The following is a 17,904-nucleotide window of genomic DNA, read 5'->3' on the forward strand; positions in this document are numbered from 1 at the left end:
ACAATTCATTTCCTCTTCCTTTTTCTCTGCTCTATTTTCACTCATATTGCAGTGGTCCCCAACCTTTGTGGCTTGATAGCCTGGCTGGGGAGGGGGAAAGGAGAACTGGGCTGCACAAGTGGCAGGCTGGCGTACACACACATGAGTGCCCACCAGCCTGCTGCTTGCACAAGTTGAGTTGTATGTATGTTCATATGCTCTGGCCAGCCACTCGCTCGGCCCAGTTCCAAATAGGACACGGCCCATTAGTGTGCTGCAGCCCAGGAATTGGGGACCCCTGCTATATTGGAATGCTGGTAATCCACTTTAGCCTCTTTTCTGTAGGAAAACTTCCTTCCTTCCTTCCTTCCTTCCTTCCTTCCTTCCTTCCTTCCTTCCTTCCTTCCTTCCTTCCTTCCTTCCTTCCTTCCTTCTGGAGCATATAACTCTTTTTTTTATTTGACCTTTAGGACTTCAATCAGTCTCCCTATAGCTAGTCTTAATAGGACTGCTTTTATTTGCAGGTCTTTCCTTCTTTTGCTAAATATAACTTCAGTGAATACATTGGAGGATCACAGCCAGTTACCTCAACATTATATCTACAAAGTCACCATCAAAATACTTTCCATCCCTTACAATAACTCTATCAGTATTTAAATAGGTAATTTACTTTTAGTCCCTGCTGATTCTGCTAAATGTGAGCACACAAATTCAAGGAGGTACATGGTTTCTTTACTGTTGCTGCTAAAAAAAAGTCCCAGTCTCAGTCATATGACTTCATTAAAGAAATATTTGGGGGAGGGGAAACTTTAGGCCAAAGTACCTCCCATGGTGAATCAGCTTTGGAACTGGTTTTCAATTTTTCATACAAAATGTTTGTGCTTGAGGGAAGTATTCCAACGTTTAAATGAATAATAATCTTTTTCAATAACATCAAAATGACATTGAAAACTTGGAAGTCCTTGAACATGTACAATAATTGAGGAGGCATCTAAATGAATTGGGCAGACAGACATAGACGAAAAAAGTATGTTTTTACTGCTGATAAGGTAAAGGTAAAGGTTCCCCCGCACATGCGTGCTAGTCGTTTCCAACTCTAGGGGCCAGTGCTCATCTCCGTTTCAAAGCCGAAGAGCCAGCGCTTGTCCGAGGACGACTCTGTGGTCATGTGGCCAGCATGACTAGACACCAAAGGCGCACAGAACGCTGTTACCTTCCCACCATAGTGGTCCCTATTTTCCTACTTGCATTTTTACGTGCTTTAGAACTGCTAGGTTGGCAGAAGCTGGGACGAGTAACAGGCGCTCACTCTGTTAGGTGGCACTCGGGATTCGACCCGCCAAACTGCCGACCTTCTGATCGACAAGCTCAGTGTCCTAACCCACTGAGCCACCACGTCCCTTTACTGCTGATACTCAGCTTCAATTATGTTCATGAGATGTCCTTACTTTTGCCACCTCATGTTTACCATTCATCTATTATTTGAATCCAATGGATGGAAGAATAGAATGTTATGCTCTGCATATGGAACCAGATTTTTAGCAGTCAGGGACTGTAGCAACTGGGGGTGGAGGAAGGGTCCTCATGCCTAGTGTGTGAAATAAGATCCATTTTGTTACCTATTTCTGAGATTTTGCTGCCATGAATACCTGATTCAAAGCAATTATAAAGATTGGTCTGAATAAGCAGTACTCAAGGTTTATCAGCTGACGTCTGAAGAAGATATCCCTGAGTCAGTATGATCACCCAGCACTCTGATACATATAAGATCTAGTCAGAACTAAATTAACTCCATTTCCAAATATAGTATGTTTATGACAAATTCCAGCAAGAGAAGAGTCAGAAATGTTAAACTGTGGTTTAAAACAGAACACAACATAAATTCTTATTAAAACTTATAATTATCTACTTACTGTAGCTTGATTAGGAACTTCACCCCAGATAATATTTACAGGGATATTCTATAGAACTCCACAGAAGAGATTGGTCTCTGCTAGTCTTTAGAAGATAAAACAGGTGCACCAAAAATGTTGTTCGATGGGAAGAGTTTCTGAATTGAAACTGTCCAATGTCTTGGATGACCTGGTCAGGTGAATTTTAGAGATTCCCGCAGGACCTATTGACCATAAGTCTGAAACATAAACAAATCAGTCTAGGAAGAAAATTCAGAGGGATTTTGGTATGGGAATGCTTGGAGATATCTTTTGCTTATAGAAAATGTCTAGCAAGAGAAGAGTATGCATTTATAATGGGGACAAAAGACCAAACCCCTAATTGCTTACTTAAAAAAAAAACAAAAAAAAAACAAAGCAAGTGATGACAAATATTAGACAGTCCTGGTTGAGAAAAGTTTTCAAGATACATCTCAAGCCTAAGCTTAAGAAGTACCTAAGAGACATGTATAGTAGAGAAGGCACATGGAAATGTGATCCAGTTCATTCTTTTGGGCCTTTCGGTGTCACCCAGTATCCTTCCAGGAGTTTGGACATGACAGCAATGGATGACTGATTCCAGAAGCTGGCATTCGGAGATTTAACTCTGCACTGTAACTGTTGCACAGTGGGATTCTTCAGTGCTATTTTATCTACTGTTTTTCATAATAACTACAGTATATTAAACCACTAGAAGAGGTATGGAGAGATGTAGACTAGCAAATCATCAAGACACAATGATAACTCAGCTTCTTTTCATGCAATAAAAGCATATAAATTGATGATTTTGAGAAGTTCTCCAATAGAGTGATACCATAGATGAGGACCAAGAACTGAGGCAATTTCTACAAGAATTTCCTGATTATTATGTTTACTTTATTTCAGAGCAGTTGCATTCTTCCACTAAAAGATAATATGCATTTTTCTTTGGTGGTGGTGGTGGGGGGGGGGAAGACAATGTTGTTTCTGCCATTTTTGTTGGTTGCGAAATGTAATCAAAAATATTGTTTTTCAGATTTAAAATTGGAAAAACCTGGGGCCAGATCACTTTCAGGAAAATTTCTACCATATTTAGCTAATAGATGAACCCAAATACCATTGTTTGATACTCTTATAGATGTTTAAACAGATGGAATGAAATGAGTGCCTTAAAAAATAGTGAAACCTTTATTCCTTAGGTAAATAGAATATTTACTTTATTCTCATGTTCTGTTTTCTTTTATTTAATGTGCTAAATTTTAAGTAATATTCAATATTCAAGACCCTTATTTCAGATATACAGTATGTATGTCTGTTTGTATACGCACAAACATATACACTTGTTGAACAGTATATACATTTTAAGTGCTAGGATCGAAAACTGCTTTTTGATGTGTTTGTCAACTCAGTTATTCCAAATCCTAATTTCTAAGAAACAATAGCCTACCTGTATTGTGGCTTAATAGCTTTTACCTACCCTGAAATAACCGACTACAATGTTCTACTTGATAGTTACATCCAATTCTCAGCAGGTGGCATGTCAGGCACCTCTTGATCAACCTGCCTAAATTCAAAAGCTAAGCAGGGTCAGACCTGATTAGTACTTGGATAGGAGACTTCCAGGACTGCTGGATTAAATATGGTTAGAGCTCCAGTATGGAACTGGATGGAGCTGACAGATTTGGGACATTGCTACTCCTAGGGTAGATTTTTGTATTTCTGCCAAGTAAAACTGCATGGATATGTCCATGGACTCACCAGAAGCCAAGCTAGACTTGAAGGAGACTTACCATTTTATATTTTCATTCATATTGATATTCATATTTCATATTATATTTATATTCACAAATGACATACTTTGCCACTGCAGTAATTTCTGCATCTTTCATTGATTCTGTTCTATATTTGAAAGAGGCAACTCATTTTGCTAAAACAATACTCTCTGAAAGAACCTCATCAGAGAGAGGAAGAATTGCTTTCCAAATGCATCGAAGAATCCTTGATTACAGTTATATTGTCAAGTTCATCTCCTCATTTTGCATATATATTGCAAAATGATATTCTTTAAAATCTTCCCCCCCTTTGTTTACTTTCATCCTTGCTTTGATATAATTGAATATTAGTTACTTTTCTGCTGCATTCTTATATGACAGTAAGAACTATGCACTCATTATGTTGGAGCCAAAGTCAGGTAAACAATAGTTGATGGGATTAAACAAGGTGTCTCTTGACCATTTCAGCTTGATTTAGGCATGCTTCCATCAGCCCATTCCTTGGGTCAATCTCATCTATCACCAGAGCTGGATGCATTGTCTTTCAGGATTGGAAAATAGCCAGAAATTCAGACTCTTAACTCTTTACTCCCTATTAGCTTAGCACATGAAATGACAAGATTGACATTCCCATTATTGCTTCCCAAATAATGTACGGGTAATCCTCAAATTATGACCACAATTGAGCCCAACATTTCTGTTGCTGAGACAGTTAAGTGATTTTCCCCCTCCATTTTATGACCTTTCTTGCAACAGTTGTTAAGTGAATCACTGCTGTAGTTAGTAACACAGTTGTTAAGTAAATCTGACTTCTCCATTGACTTTGCTTGTCAGACAGTTGCAAAAAGTAATCATATGACTCCAGGATACTGCAACCATCCTAAATATAAGTCAGTTGCCAACCATCTAAATTTTGATCACATGACCATAGGGATGCTACAAAGGTTACAAGTATGAAAAATGGTCATCAGTCACTTTTTTCAGTGCCATTGTAACTTCAAACAGTCACTAAATGAACTGTTGTAAGACAAGGACTATATGTACAGAAGAACATGGAGGTCAGCCATGGAAACGTAATGATTGCTTTTAGGCCAACTGCTGTTCTCCACACAGGATTGTTGTTTTAAGGGAAGAAGGACGCCAAATGCTACGCATACCATCTTCAGCTTTTGAATAATAACAAAAACATACACATCTAACATTTGAAGCATATATAAAGGAAAAAAAGGACAAAGAGAAAATCTGAAATCTTGCTTGTGACTCCGCTCCCTTCATAACCCTAATCTGTTTTTAGTTTTGCTTCATATTAATTTATTCACCATGGTGTTACAGCAGAATAGGGTGGAGGAAGAGGAAACTAGAGGTGGGTAGAATCCTCTAGCCAATATCACTTTCATTCCAAATTCATACTACACTGGGCAGATGTTTTTCCTGCTGACTTCTGGTGTATTGAGAAGAGAAAAAGTAGCAAAGACAGAAGTATTGCTCAAGCAAAATGAGAACATCACAATTAAGCAATGAGTCCCTGAAGAGGTTTGTTGGATAAAGAGTGACATGTCTTCAAGGAAACACAAAGTCCAGTTGCCTTTTGAAAAAGCACATTTGGGACAACCATGACCTGGATGACTGAGAATTTCCATAGACATTAAGCAACGAGTTAGAACAGATTCCATAGAGAGTAGAGAGAATAGGGATTGGCAGTGGAGACAGCAAATTTCTTGCCAGTAAATCTCCAAATGGTTATTTTGGATACAATTCTTGAAATAGGAGGCTCCACATCTGGAAGTTTGTGTGATCTTCTTGCAGCAGCTAACTGGGTGGTCCAGTGTTTTTTCAGCTTCTTTGCAAAGCTGATGTTTACTATCTGTTGCTGTCTTCTCAATTCTGGCTTTGCATGTGTGTGTTCTTAAAGCTTATTCTGATTCAGCCAGAATTAACTACTCTATATCTTCCTTCAATTTTCCTGCTCTTAGTCTTAGTCCTGCCCAAGTCTTGTTGTTATCTGCTTAGCCTGCTTTTTGATGTACTGGACATGTAATATTTTGCCTTCCATTTATCTTTTTCTATTCTTCACTTGGTCTTTTGTGTAGGGCAGTTTGGTCATTCTAAACTCAGGAAGCCTTCATGGTATACTAACTTCAGTGTGCCTTCTTCAGAAAGTCTTCCAATGCCTTCTTTCCTTCTTCACTATCTCATGTACCTGCAACATTTCATATCAACCTATTTTTCTTGGTAAATAGAATCTGTCAACATTGCTGCATGGATGAAGGACATGATTTATTGTCATTATTGACCACTGGTGTACCTTCCGCCTAGTCATGCAGCAGCAGCCCTGCCTGAGCTTCTCGATATCCTCTCGGGGCTGGTGATTGAGTTCCCCAAATTTATGGTTTTGGGTGACTTCAATCTACCATCCCTGGGAGGATCATCTGAGTTAGCTCGGGAGTTCATGGCCTCCATGACAGCCATGGACCTGACACAAGTAATTCAGGGCCCGACTCATGTGGGGGGGTCACACGCTCGATTTGGTTTTTCTATCTGGACGGTAGTTAGATGATCTTGGTGGGGGTTATCCAATTGTTATGCCCCTGTCATGGACCGATCATCATCTCCTGCAGCTGGTCTTCCGTTTTGCCACTCCTCATTGTGGGGCTGTTGAACCAACGAGATGGTTCCGCCCCAGGCGCTTAATGGACCCTGAGAGGTTCCAGGCAGTGCTGGGGTCCCCACCTGCTACCTTTGCTCACAGCTCGGCAGATGCCTTAGTGGAAGCCTGGGAAAAGGCAGCCATGGAGGCACTTGACCAAGTTGTACCCTTGTGGCCCCTGACCCAGTGCAGATCCCAGTGGGCTCCATGGTTCTCCACGGGGCTCCGGGAGATGAAGCATCAGAGATGGGGCCTAGAGAGCTGTTGGAGATCCAGCCGGTCTGAATCCGACCGATTGTGACTAAGGTCCTTTACAAGGTCTTATCTCACGGCGATGAGGATAGCAAGGTCTAATTACTTTGCTACCCTCATTGCATCCGCAGATAACCGCCCGGCCGCCCTGTTTAGGGTGACCCACTCCCTCCTTAATCAGGAGGTGAGAGAGGAGCCCTTGCAGGGTTGTGCCGAGGAGTTTAGCCAACATCTGTTGGACAAAATCGCTCAGATTCGGACCGGTTTAGACTCCGACTGGGCAGAGTCTGACGATCACGACATGGGTGGTCTTGTCGATGTTATCTGGGAGGAGTTCGATCCTGTGACTCTGGAGGAAGTGGACAGGATCATGGGAAAGCTGAGCTCCACCACGTGTTTATTGGACCCGTGCCCTTCCTGGCTGGTTTATGCGGCTCGGGAGGGGACATGAGGCTGGCTCCAGGTGGTGATATCTGCTTCCTTGAGTGAGGGTAGTTTCCCCGCCACCTTGAAGGAGGCGGTGGTGAGACCTCTCCTCAAGAAGCCTGCCTTGGACCCAGCTGTATTAAACAACTTCCGTCCGGTCTCCAACCTTTGCTTTCTTGCGAAGGTTGTTGAGAACGTGGTGGTGCATCAGCTCCCTTTGGTCCTGGAGGAAGCTGACTATCTGGACCCATACCAATCGGGTTTCAGGCCCGGGCACAGCACGGAGACAGCATTGGTCACTCTGGTGAATGATCTCTGGAGGGCTCGGGACAGGGGTTGTTCCTCTGTCCTAGTCCTATTAGACCTCTCAGCGGCTTTTGATACCATCAACCATGGTATCCTGCTGCAGCGTCTCAGGGGATTGGGAGTGGGAGGCATGGTCCTTCAGTGGTTCTCCTCCTACCTCCTGGGAGGCTCGCAGTCGGTGTTGACAGGGGGACAGAGGTCAACCTTGAGGCCTCTCATTTGCGGAGTTCCTCAGGGGTCGGTCCTCTCACCTCTCCTGTTCAACATCTATATGAAGCCTCTGGGTGAGATCATTCGTGGTTTTGGAGTTGGGTATCATCAGTATGCTGATGATACCCAACTTTTCATTTCAACCCCAAACCACCCCAGTGATGCCCTCGACGTGATGTCCCGTTGCTTGGATGCGGTCCGGGTCTGGATGGGGAGGAACAGGCTTCGGCTCAACCCTGACAAGATTGAGTGGCTGTGCGTGCCGGCATCTCGGGAAACTCAGATCATTCCATCTCTTACTATGGGGGGTGAGTTATTATCCCCCGTAGATAGGGCTCGCAACTTGGGAGTCCTCCTAGATTCACAGCTTTCCTTAGAAGATCATATAGTAACTGTGACTAGGGGGGCCTTTGCCCAGGTTCGCCTGGTGCGCCAGTTGCAGCACTATCTAGACCGGGATGCCTTGTGTACAGTCACTCATGCGCTCGTGACCTCTCGGTTAGACTACTGCAACGCTCTCTACATGGGCTGCCCTTGAGGACCACTTGGAGGCTCCAACTGGTGCAGAATGCAGCTGCGCAAGTTGTGTTGGGGGTCTCTCGATACTCCCATGTTACACCTCTGCTCCGTGAGCTGCATTGGCTTCCAGTGGCCTTCCGGGTGAGATTCAAGGTGCTGGTAATGACCTATAAAGCCCTAAATGGCATGGGTCCGGAGTACCTTAGGGAGCACCTGCGGCCGGCGTCAACTTCCCTCCGCCCAGTGCGCTCCCACAGAGAGGGCCTCCTCAGGGTGCCACCGGTCAGAGAATGCCAACTGATGGCCCCCAAGGGGAGGGCATTCTCTGTGGGTGTGCCTGACCTTTGGAATCGTTTACCAGTTGAGCTCTGGATGGCTCCCGACTTTCGCTCCTTCCGACGTGATCTAAAAACCTATTTGTTTGAACAAGCCGGCCTGGTCTGATGGGGTTGGGGTTTTAATTATTGTTTTTAAGTAATTTATTTATTGTATTTGGGCACTATGGTTTAATCTGTTTTTAATTTTGTATTTTGGTATTTTTGTTATTTATTGCCCTGTTCACTGCCCTGAGTCCTTTGGGAGAAGGGTGGTATACAAATTAAATAAAATAAATAAATTAATAAATAAATGATGATGACGAGGATGGCACATTTGTCCATTCCAAATTCAATTTAAATATTTTATTATGATTTGTTGCATAATCAGCCAGGTGTTCAGAGTAGATTTGGCATTTTTATCCACCTATCAAGTCCTTCCCAAGGATCTGGGATAGGCAAATGTTGACATCTGATGGCATTAGAGATATCATTGCAGGATGTAAGCTATTCTGATTAAACTGTCTTTTGCAGTTGATTGACGTATTTGTTAGATTTCTATTCTCTTTTTTCTCCCCAGGAGCTCAAGGTAATATACATTACACAACTTTCTGGCATATCTCCCCAGACAACCAACTTGTACCTTGGGCTGAGGGAATGTGACTGGCGCAAAGTCACCCAGTGAGGTCCATATTTGAGGATGCTATCGCCTTACAGTGGTAAACGTGACCTTCCCATAAAAACTTTTTAGGAAATTCAGTGGTAAACATTGTGCTGGGTACAATAAGGAGTTCATTATGCAATCGGGCAATTTTATAAATGTAATAAAGAGATATTTTTGACTGAGCAGTAAATTGCAAATATATGCAATTATATAAATAGATTTTAACTTCCTATTCAGGCATGAAATGTTGTTGAATGTGTTTCACTTGTGATGATATTAAAACAGTACACTTAGGACAAATGGAATGTAAACCTTCTGCCTGTTGGTGTTCTTTTCAACTGTTAGGATTAATAGGATATCTTTAGCTTTGGAAAACAGAGCATAGGAGGCAATCACAGAAGAAGTCCAGAGAGGAGAGTTTTCAGCAACGTATTTCAGATGAATGGCTAGACAGACACCCCTAGGTTGAGAGCAAAACGGTCTTTATAAGACCCAGATAGGACCTACTTCTTCTGGAAGACATTAGAAATTATAGTAAAAGATTGCTGGGAGTACAGTCCTATGCACCATCTGGTATTCAGAGTCACAGAAGCCTGAGAGGATTTGATCTTTTGCACATTCTTCTGTAAAAGAACCTGATAATTTTATATAGTGGGAACACTGGTTAACTAATCTTTATTTGAAAGTTCTATTTCCATCGTGCCTAAAGGAGTCCATAGCTTATTCCACAATGGGGGAAAAAACACACCTTGCTTAAATCTCTTTTTGAGCAAGGTCTTTGACATGCCCAGTGGCATCCCAGCATGAAAAAGCAAAGTAGCAGCTAACCGGTTCTAAAAGAGTCAGAGATAGTTCATTGTTCAGTTCTTTTCTTCTATGTGGAATTCAAGTTGCTTGGTTTTGACCTTTAGCACACTAAATGGCTTTAAGTCAAAGCATCTTTAAAAAATCACTTGCTCCCAAGTAATCTACTAAACTTATAAGAGGACACTTTTTTTTTAAACAAGGAGGATATCTCCAGGATAGAAGCAAAATGCTCCCATTTTCTAGAATTCCTTATCTCCTGAAGCTTTAGCTCCAACTTTTGTCTTCAGGCATAAGATAATGAGTTGACTTTTCTTGGCTTCATTTCAGTTATTTTCTGATTCTTATTCCTCTGCTGAATTGATGGTTTAAATCTATATTTTACTTCCTTATTGTATTTTTAATGGAGCTTTTAAATGTGACTTGCATTTTAATGCCATTTTTAATTATTTTGTTTCTTTGAGTACTTTTTAAATAAAAAAAACAAGATAATATATTTAAAATAAATAATGCTATTCATATTAAAATGAAGAGCTGAAATTTAGTTATCTCTCAAGTTTCATCAGCTTTTTTAAACCGTAGCAAAATATACATTTTAGATAAAATTACCGAATTTCTTATGGAGTTCAATGACTATCCAAATTAAAAGTCACAAGCACTCATGTACATGACATGCAGAAAAATGGAGAGTTGTAGTCACTTTATGAGACTGTTGCAAAACAGTAACAACACTTATAGCATAGTGCTGATGAACCAATTATACATACAACGACCTTTGAAGTCATGACAGATTTTCCCCCCCTCCCCGGTTCAGAGCTCTGATGGTTGCACACATACATGCAATCTCATGATACACAGCTTACCTTTATGGCATTTCCACTTCTGACAAAAAAAGCCTTTAAGAATACATGGATTTGCTTATCGGTCATGGTGTTCACTTAAGAATCTCTGCAAAAAAAAGTCATAAAATCATATCCAGTCACGTGAGTGACCCAACTTATAACCATTATGATTTATGACAGAAATTCCAGGTTCCATTATAATTGTAAGTTGAGAGTTACTGTAGCCTGATTAAAGAAAAAAACAACTCTTTTTGTCTCTGTTTGAGCAATAAGTTATACAAGTGATTTTTTTTATGAATTGTAATTTAGTTGTTTCATGTTGCAATCAGTGTTTTAAACATTTTTTGTTCACAAATGAGAATTGTAGGGTCAGCGACATGGTATTCTGAGAGACCAAAGTGTTTTCTGATGGTTTTTGAATACTGCTGTGATGAATGCTGGATCTCAGTCAAGAGTCTGCATCCAGATGATCTGTCTCTATGTAGAATAAGATAAGACATTTGTGACAAAAGAATATATATATATATATATATATATATATATATATATATATATATATATATATATATATATATATATATACACACACACATACAAAATTGTGATTTGCAGGTGACATTGGTTGCAAAGTCCTGTAAATAAAGTAGATGCTAAAAATTAGCTGTCACCTGATCTGTCAGAGCATGCAGTTGCTCAGCTGTTTTAGCAAGCATAGGGCTTCTGTGGAAAGACTGAATTGTCTAGATTGGGTTAAAGATCATTAGTGAGAAAATATTGTGATCTGTTGTTTTCTCTTCTGGGTTTATCTTGTGATTATTCCCAGCTGTCAGTTTGACCCAATGAAAATGTTCCCCTGCTCTAAACAAAGAATCATAATACAAGATATGAACTCGTTAGTTTTAAGCCTGCATAAGGACATATGACAGTGCATCAAAGGGTAGAAACAATAGATTTTTGTGATGTAAAAATTCGGAAGTATACATGCATGAGTAGCAATCATTATTTTTCCAATGCAAGGTAGTATTTCCTGTGTTCATTACAGAAATGTACAACAATGTCCAGAAACACAAGCTTATTGTATTGACTGTTCAAGGTTGAGGCTGATTATGTAGTTTAGAGTGAAAGCTTGAAATAATAAAGATTTGTCAGGACCTCCTCTCTATGAATCCAACAAGCTAATCATCAACATATCAGAGACTGAGAAGCCGCTTTTGTGACAGGAGCTGAGGAAATGTTGTTCTACATCGGCCTTTAAAATGTTAGCTTTTTTTTTTGTAATACAGTACAGATTCTAAGGGCACTTCAAGTGCTCTATGCACTGAAATACATTTTGTCAGTGTATTTAATTATGCATTTTGAGCTAAAATGGTTGTCTTTCACAGGATATTTTTTAATTAGACATTCATGCAGAAATGAGAAAACAGGCACATAATCAGATGAATAAGTATGGACATGAAATTAATGATCACAGTTCTCAGTATTGTGGCTGTTTTCTGCACGCATACCATAATACATTATGCCCTTTGACCTCTAAAGGTCACATTAAAATGCCATTTGACCTCTAACAGACCTTTCAGTGCAATCTATCAACCCAACAGCTGAAGTATGCCCAACACTGCTAACTGGAGTAGCTTTATGATCATCCAACACAAATATCTTGAAAGCAGTAAAAAAAATGTCCACATTTAAACCAATTATATAATTTTGACCCATTTAGAAAGCAAGGACATGGACTGTTCAGACCTTATATTTGTATTCACAAGTTATAAAAATATCGATAGCTCCCCGAGTAATATTTTATTCTTATTTTAATGGAACTTTATTAAAAGGAATTACATTAATCATGTGTATGACTTTCTCGGAATAAAGGTCTTTTAGGCATATATCTGCATTGTTCTCTTTACTCTTAAGCAGGTATGTTTCAACAAGTTAATTTGAAATTTCTTGCATTGACATGGAACTATTCACATATTCTGATCCAATACTGCAATTTCAGTAATGATATCCTTTTTATTGTTATCTTAATTCATAAAAAATAATCCTATATATAATTATCCCTTTTCAGCTCTTTTGAATTTTCCTATCATACATTATGAAACTCAACAAAAATGGGAACAGCCAATTTAAATTAAGTTTATAAATTAGATCTTCCGTCCAGATATTCCTTCTCTTCAGACACAAAACTTGACAAAAGACTTTGTGAAAAATGCAAATGATCTTTCTTTCTATGGTGATATTTAATGGCACATTACTTTTTCCCTATCACCCAAGAAATGGTGTTGGCACTGAGGTTTTTCTGCAATAACAATAACAATAATAATGAAAGGCTTTACAAGTCAGTTAATTTATTCAGTCAGGATCTGTTCAAACTGATATTAAATGCATTTAATTTTTAACACAGCAACATTCAAATTGCTGAGTTCATTGATTTTCAGAGAATGTTCTTTTGATTTTGGGTTCTCGAGAATGTTCTATTACTTTTTTAATCCACCAAACACGCTGAAGCATTTTTTAAACTCTAAGTAACGTGCAGCTTTAAACCCAAACATATTTCTTTTCTCAAATCCAGTGGTACGTATTACTGAATATTACTGCATTAAAAACTAGGTGCCATTTTCATATAGGCATCAGTAGGAGTAGGATTACAGCTCAGTGCTTTCATGGTTCCTTCAAAGTTAGGTCTGATGTTTATTTATTTATAAAAATTATTGGCTGCCCATCTTACCATAGGGTAACTCTGTGTGGCTTACAATTACATCTTAGTTAAAAGATAAAATGTTAAAATCAAACATTAAAACCAAAGACACAGCGGGAGGGTTGGGGCGGAATGGGGGACGAGGCAGGATCTGTTATCATTCAATCAACCATTGTGGCGTTCCCCCATTGGGTGTTCTTTGTTCATAAGGAAATCCCACCCAAGATCAAAATAGTTGTAAGATGAGCAAAAAATAGAAAAGGGAAGCTGTACTTTATTTTTATTATTTTTGCTGAAGAAAAAAAAATCTTCCTTGTCTGTGCATCTACCAAAATATCTTTTATGTGAACATTCATGGTTCAGCAGCTTATATTTCCTTTGCAACCAATTACCTCTGATTTCCTGGCATTTTGAGTGGGCAGGCCCACATGAATAATCTTCTATGTTTATTATGAGAGAGTCTCTGCTGACTTCATTTGAACAGATCTAGGATAAATGGTTCATGATTTGCAACCATACACTGAGTCTTTAAATTCAACATTTAACCATATTATCATACTACTCTCTCCTAACCTGTTGGAGAGTGTGCTATGAAAGAATAAGGAAAGCAAAAATATCAACGTCATTGTTTTGCACCTGGTTGACATACTGAGAATGGTTGATAAGTTGTGTCTTCTCCATTAGAGATGATGACACATACTCATTTGTAGGATGAGGGTGGAGGATTGTTTTCTGAGCTTGTGGATTGGTTTCTGAATGTTTTGTTACCAGGCTAGGTAGCATCTTCAGCAGAGTTTAGGGAATGTCACTGTTGGCGGTGAGAACTGAGAATTCAAATCAACAGCACAACCAACCAGCGATCACACCAATCTTCAACCAACCCCCCCAACCAATACTTCCAATGACACTCACTTGATGTGACCTCCCCATCACTAGACCCTCACCTAAATGACCCATACCTGACCCATCACAAGATCCACCATAAGTTCCTTACCTGACATGACTCACACATGACCTCTTACAAGACCCATCACAAGACCCTGACCTGACGTGACCCACAGCTGACCCGTCACAAGATCCATCACTAGATTTTTCACAAAACCCTCACCTGACATGACCCTCCCATCACAAGACCTACTGACCACATGAAGCCCTTATAAGCAGAACACCACCAACACTGACATTCCCTAAACTCTGCTGAAGATGTTACATAGCTGGTAACAAAATGTTCAGAAACCAAACCACAACCTCAGAAAACAAACCTCTACCCTCTACCTTAGTTGTTTGTGGATGAAACAAGGATTGCATCCTTATACCAGGCAAGAAGAGTCCTTAAGAAGTAAAGATTTAAAGCTTAAACAATCAACATTACATTTAATCAATGCTTAAAATTATTTTCTTCCATCATTAGGAAAATGACTAAAAATGTCCCTCTGAAGATAAAGGTAAAGGTAAAGGTTCCCCTGCACATGTGTGCTAGTCGTTTCCAACTCTAGGGGCTGGTGCTCATCTCCGTTTCAAAGCCAAAGAGCCAGCGCTTGTCCGAGGACGTTTCTGTGGTCATGTAGCTGGCATGACTAGACGCCAAAGGCGCACGGAACGCTGTTACCTTCCCACCGTAGTGGTCCCTATTTTTCTACTTGCATTTTTACGTGCTTTCGAACTGCTAGGTTGGCAGAAGCTGGGACGAGTAACAGGCGCTCACTCTGTTATGCGGCACTCGGGATTCGACCCGCCAAACTGCCGACCTTCTGATTGACAAGCTCAGCATCCTAACCCACTGAGCCACCACATCCCTCAAATTGGGGAAAGACCCTAAGATTCACAGTGAGAAGGCTGCATCATGTACAGTAAATGGTGGAGGGGGAACTTTTTTGTTTCTGCCCCCCCCCCCACACCCCATTGATTAGGCAGTTTTGGAAGTTTGTTTGAGTGATTAAAACTAATTAAGACTAGGGTCAGGCAAGAAGATCCTTTCCCTAAATCATGAGGGAACCATATCCTTCAGAAGACTGAGTGTGGTTGCATCAAAGGCTTTCAAGGACTTTTCCAGTTGTCTCTAAATAGGGCAATATAGGGAAAACCCTCCAAGAACCTGCACCAAGCTCTCAAAATCATGTTGCTGATTCAGTATTTTAAGAAAGAGGAAGCACAAAGCTATCCAGTTGTGGCTAAGAGCCTTGGTGGAGCAGTGGGCTAATGCCTCCTTAAGTAACACCAGCTGCCTGCAATTAGTGCAGGTTCGAGTCCCACCAGACTCAAGGTTGACTCAGCCTTCCATCCTTCCCAGGTAGGTAAAATGAGGACCCAGATTGTTGGGGGCAATAAGCTGACTTTGTAATAATGCCGCTTGGGGTGTGTGCGAAAGCCCTAATAAGCAGGCATATACATAGAATGAAGGCTATTGCTAAGCACATTGATTTGTGCTTAGAGTGTAAGCCACCCTGAGTCTTCGGAGAAGGGCGGGATATAAATGGGATTAAAAAAAAAAGACTGAGCTACCAATTCTTTGCAGTCCACTGTCAAATTTTAGCAGCAAAAAAGTAGCTTCAGAATAGCTTCTGGACCCTTAGCTGTCCTTCTGCACAATAGGCCAATGTAGCTACTCAAAGCACAGGAGAAGCAAGTGAATTAGTTCTAAGCAATGCCTTTGAATGATAAGGAAATGGTGAGGTGGGAAGAGATCTATAAATAGTGAAAAATATGAAGCCCATTTGTGCTGAATATAGTCAGAAAAGAATAACTTAGCCAGACATTCTTGTACTATTCAACACCTAATTTGTTTTTCAAAAGAATAATATTTATTTAATACTGACATTTTTACTCTATTCAGGGTTAATGGAGGTTAAGTAAAGACACAAGAGCAACGCAATTGTGTGCTTCCTTGCAGCACAAGGACAAAACTGTTATGCAAATAAAATTGGCTGTCTTTTCAGCCCCCTCAGTACTATTTGATGCAAGGACCTAAAAGCTGCACATCACTGTTTGAAGGTTTTCGGCAATATTTGGTTCATTTGCATTTGGAAAGATTGAAATCATACTTGACAAAGTGCTATTAATTTTTAAGCAAACTTTTTTTTCCCTTGAACCTGTTACTATGCCAAGTAATTTCAGGCTGCATCAAATTTTGCTTGATGATCTGCACAGTGAACTTTGCCTTAGTACTTTTACTGAAAAATCTCAGGTTTTTCTTTTGGTGCCACAGAGGCCACATCTGTACACCCACACAAAGCTTTTTCCACCTGATTATGTGATTATTAGATATGCAGTCTACTGTCACGATTAATTGAAAAAGAAGTAATAGAATTCTAGAATAACACAATGAAAAATATCGCTTCAGCAGGAAAGAAGATGGCTGAAGTAAAGCTTCTGCCTTCTAATCTCCCAATTATTTCCATCTACCTCAGTGATTTAGTCAGAAAATAATATATTTCACTGAAATTCAGAAGTTGTAAATCTACTAGCAGGATGAAAATTTTTCTCTTATATGTTTCAGGAAATGATTTATGGAAGCAGGGGAAAGAAACCAATATTTTCAAAACACATTCCAAATAATTTCCTACTGCCTAGTATGTTAAAACAGTAGGAAGTTTGTAGAAACTTGTACCAAGGATTTTCAGGTTTTTTTTAAAAAAAAATCAAAATACATCAGTACAGTTGGTAAATAAATTTTCTAATAAAACTATATAACCCCCCTGTTCCACTGTCCTTTAGTACAGGGGTCCCCAACCTTTGGGCTATAGCCCACCACTGGGCTTTGGCCTATTCGCAACTGGACCAAATGAGTGGCTGGCTGGCATATGTGTATGCACCCACGCAGCCTACTTGCTTGAGCAGCAAACACTGGCACTCGCAGCCCCATTTCCATGAGTTGCAGGCACTCGTGCTCACAGCCCCACTCCTGTGAGTGGTAGGCGCCAAAGCTCACAGCCACACTTGTGCGAACGGCACCCCAAAGGCTTCTCTCTTGAGTGAGTGGAGCTGTAGGTGCATGCCCATCACTGTATGCGCCAGCCCACCACTCACACGGTCCAGTTTCTCCTCTCCTCCCTCAGTTGGGCCACCAAGCTAACTGTTCCCAATGCTCCAAAAGCAGAGCGGTGAGAGCAGAGGCTGACTAAGATGATTGCACCCTTCTCAGCTTCTCTGAGAAGGCTGCCTGAGCAGGACACCTGATCCACCTTTGGAGCATCGGGCAGCCTCGGTGAGTCTGAAGGAGCATGAGACTGTGCCACCAAAGGCTTCTCTTCTCTGCACCAAAAGCTTTTGCAAAGGGACAAAAGGCTTCAAGGAAGCCATCTCACTTCAGGCATTCCATCCTTTTGCAAAAGCTTTTGGCATGCAGAAACCTGAAGGAGCTGAGACCCTGCCCCAAAGACTTCTTTTCTCTAGTGTGTGAGTGGAACTGCAGGCGTGCATGCGCCGGCCCACTGTTCACATGGCCCAGTTCCTCTCTCCCCCCCAGCCAAGCTGCCAAGCTGAAAAGATTGGGGACCGCTGCTTTAGTGAAATCTACCAATAAATTTGACCTTTCCTATTTATTTATTTATTTATTTATTTATTT

The sequence above is a fragment of the Vipera ursinii genome (assembly GCF_947247035.1).
Source record: "Vipera ursinii genome assembly, chromosome: 1".
NCBI lineage: Eukaryota > Metazoa > Chordata > Lepidosauria > Squamata > Viperidae > Vipera > Vipera ursinii.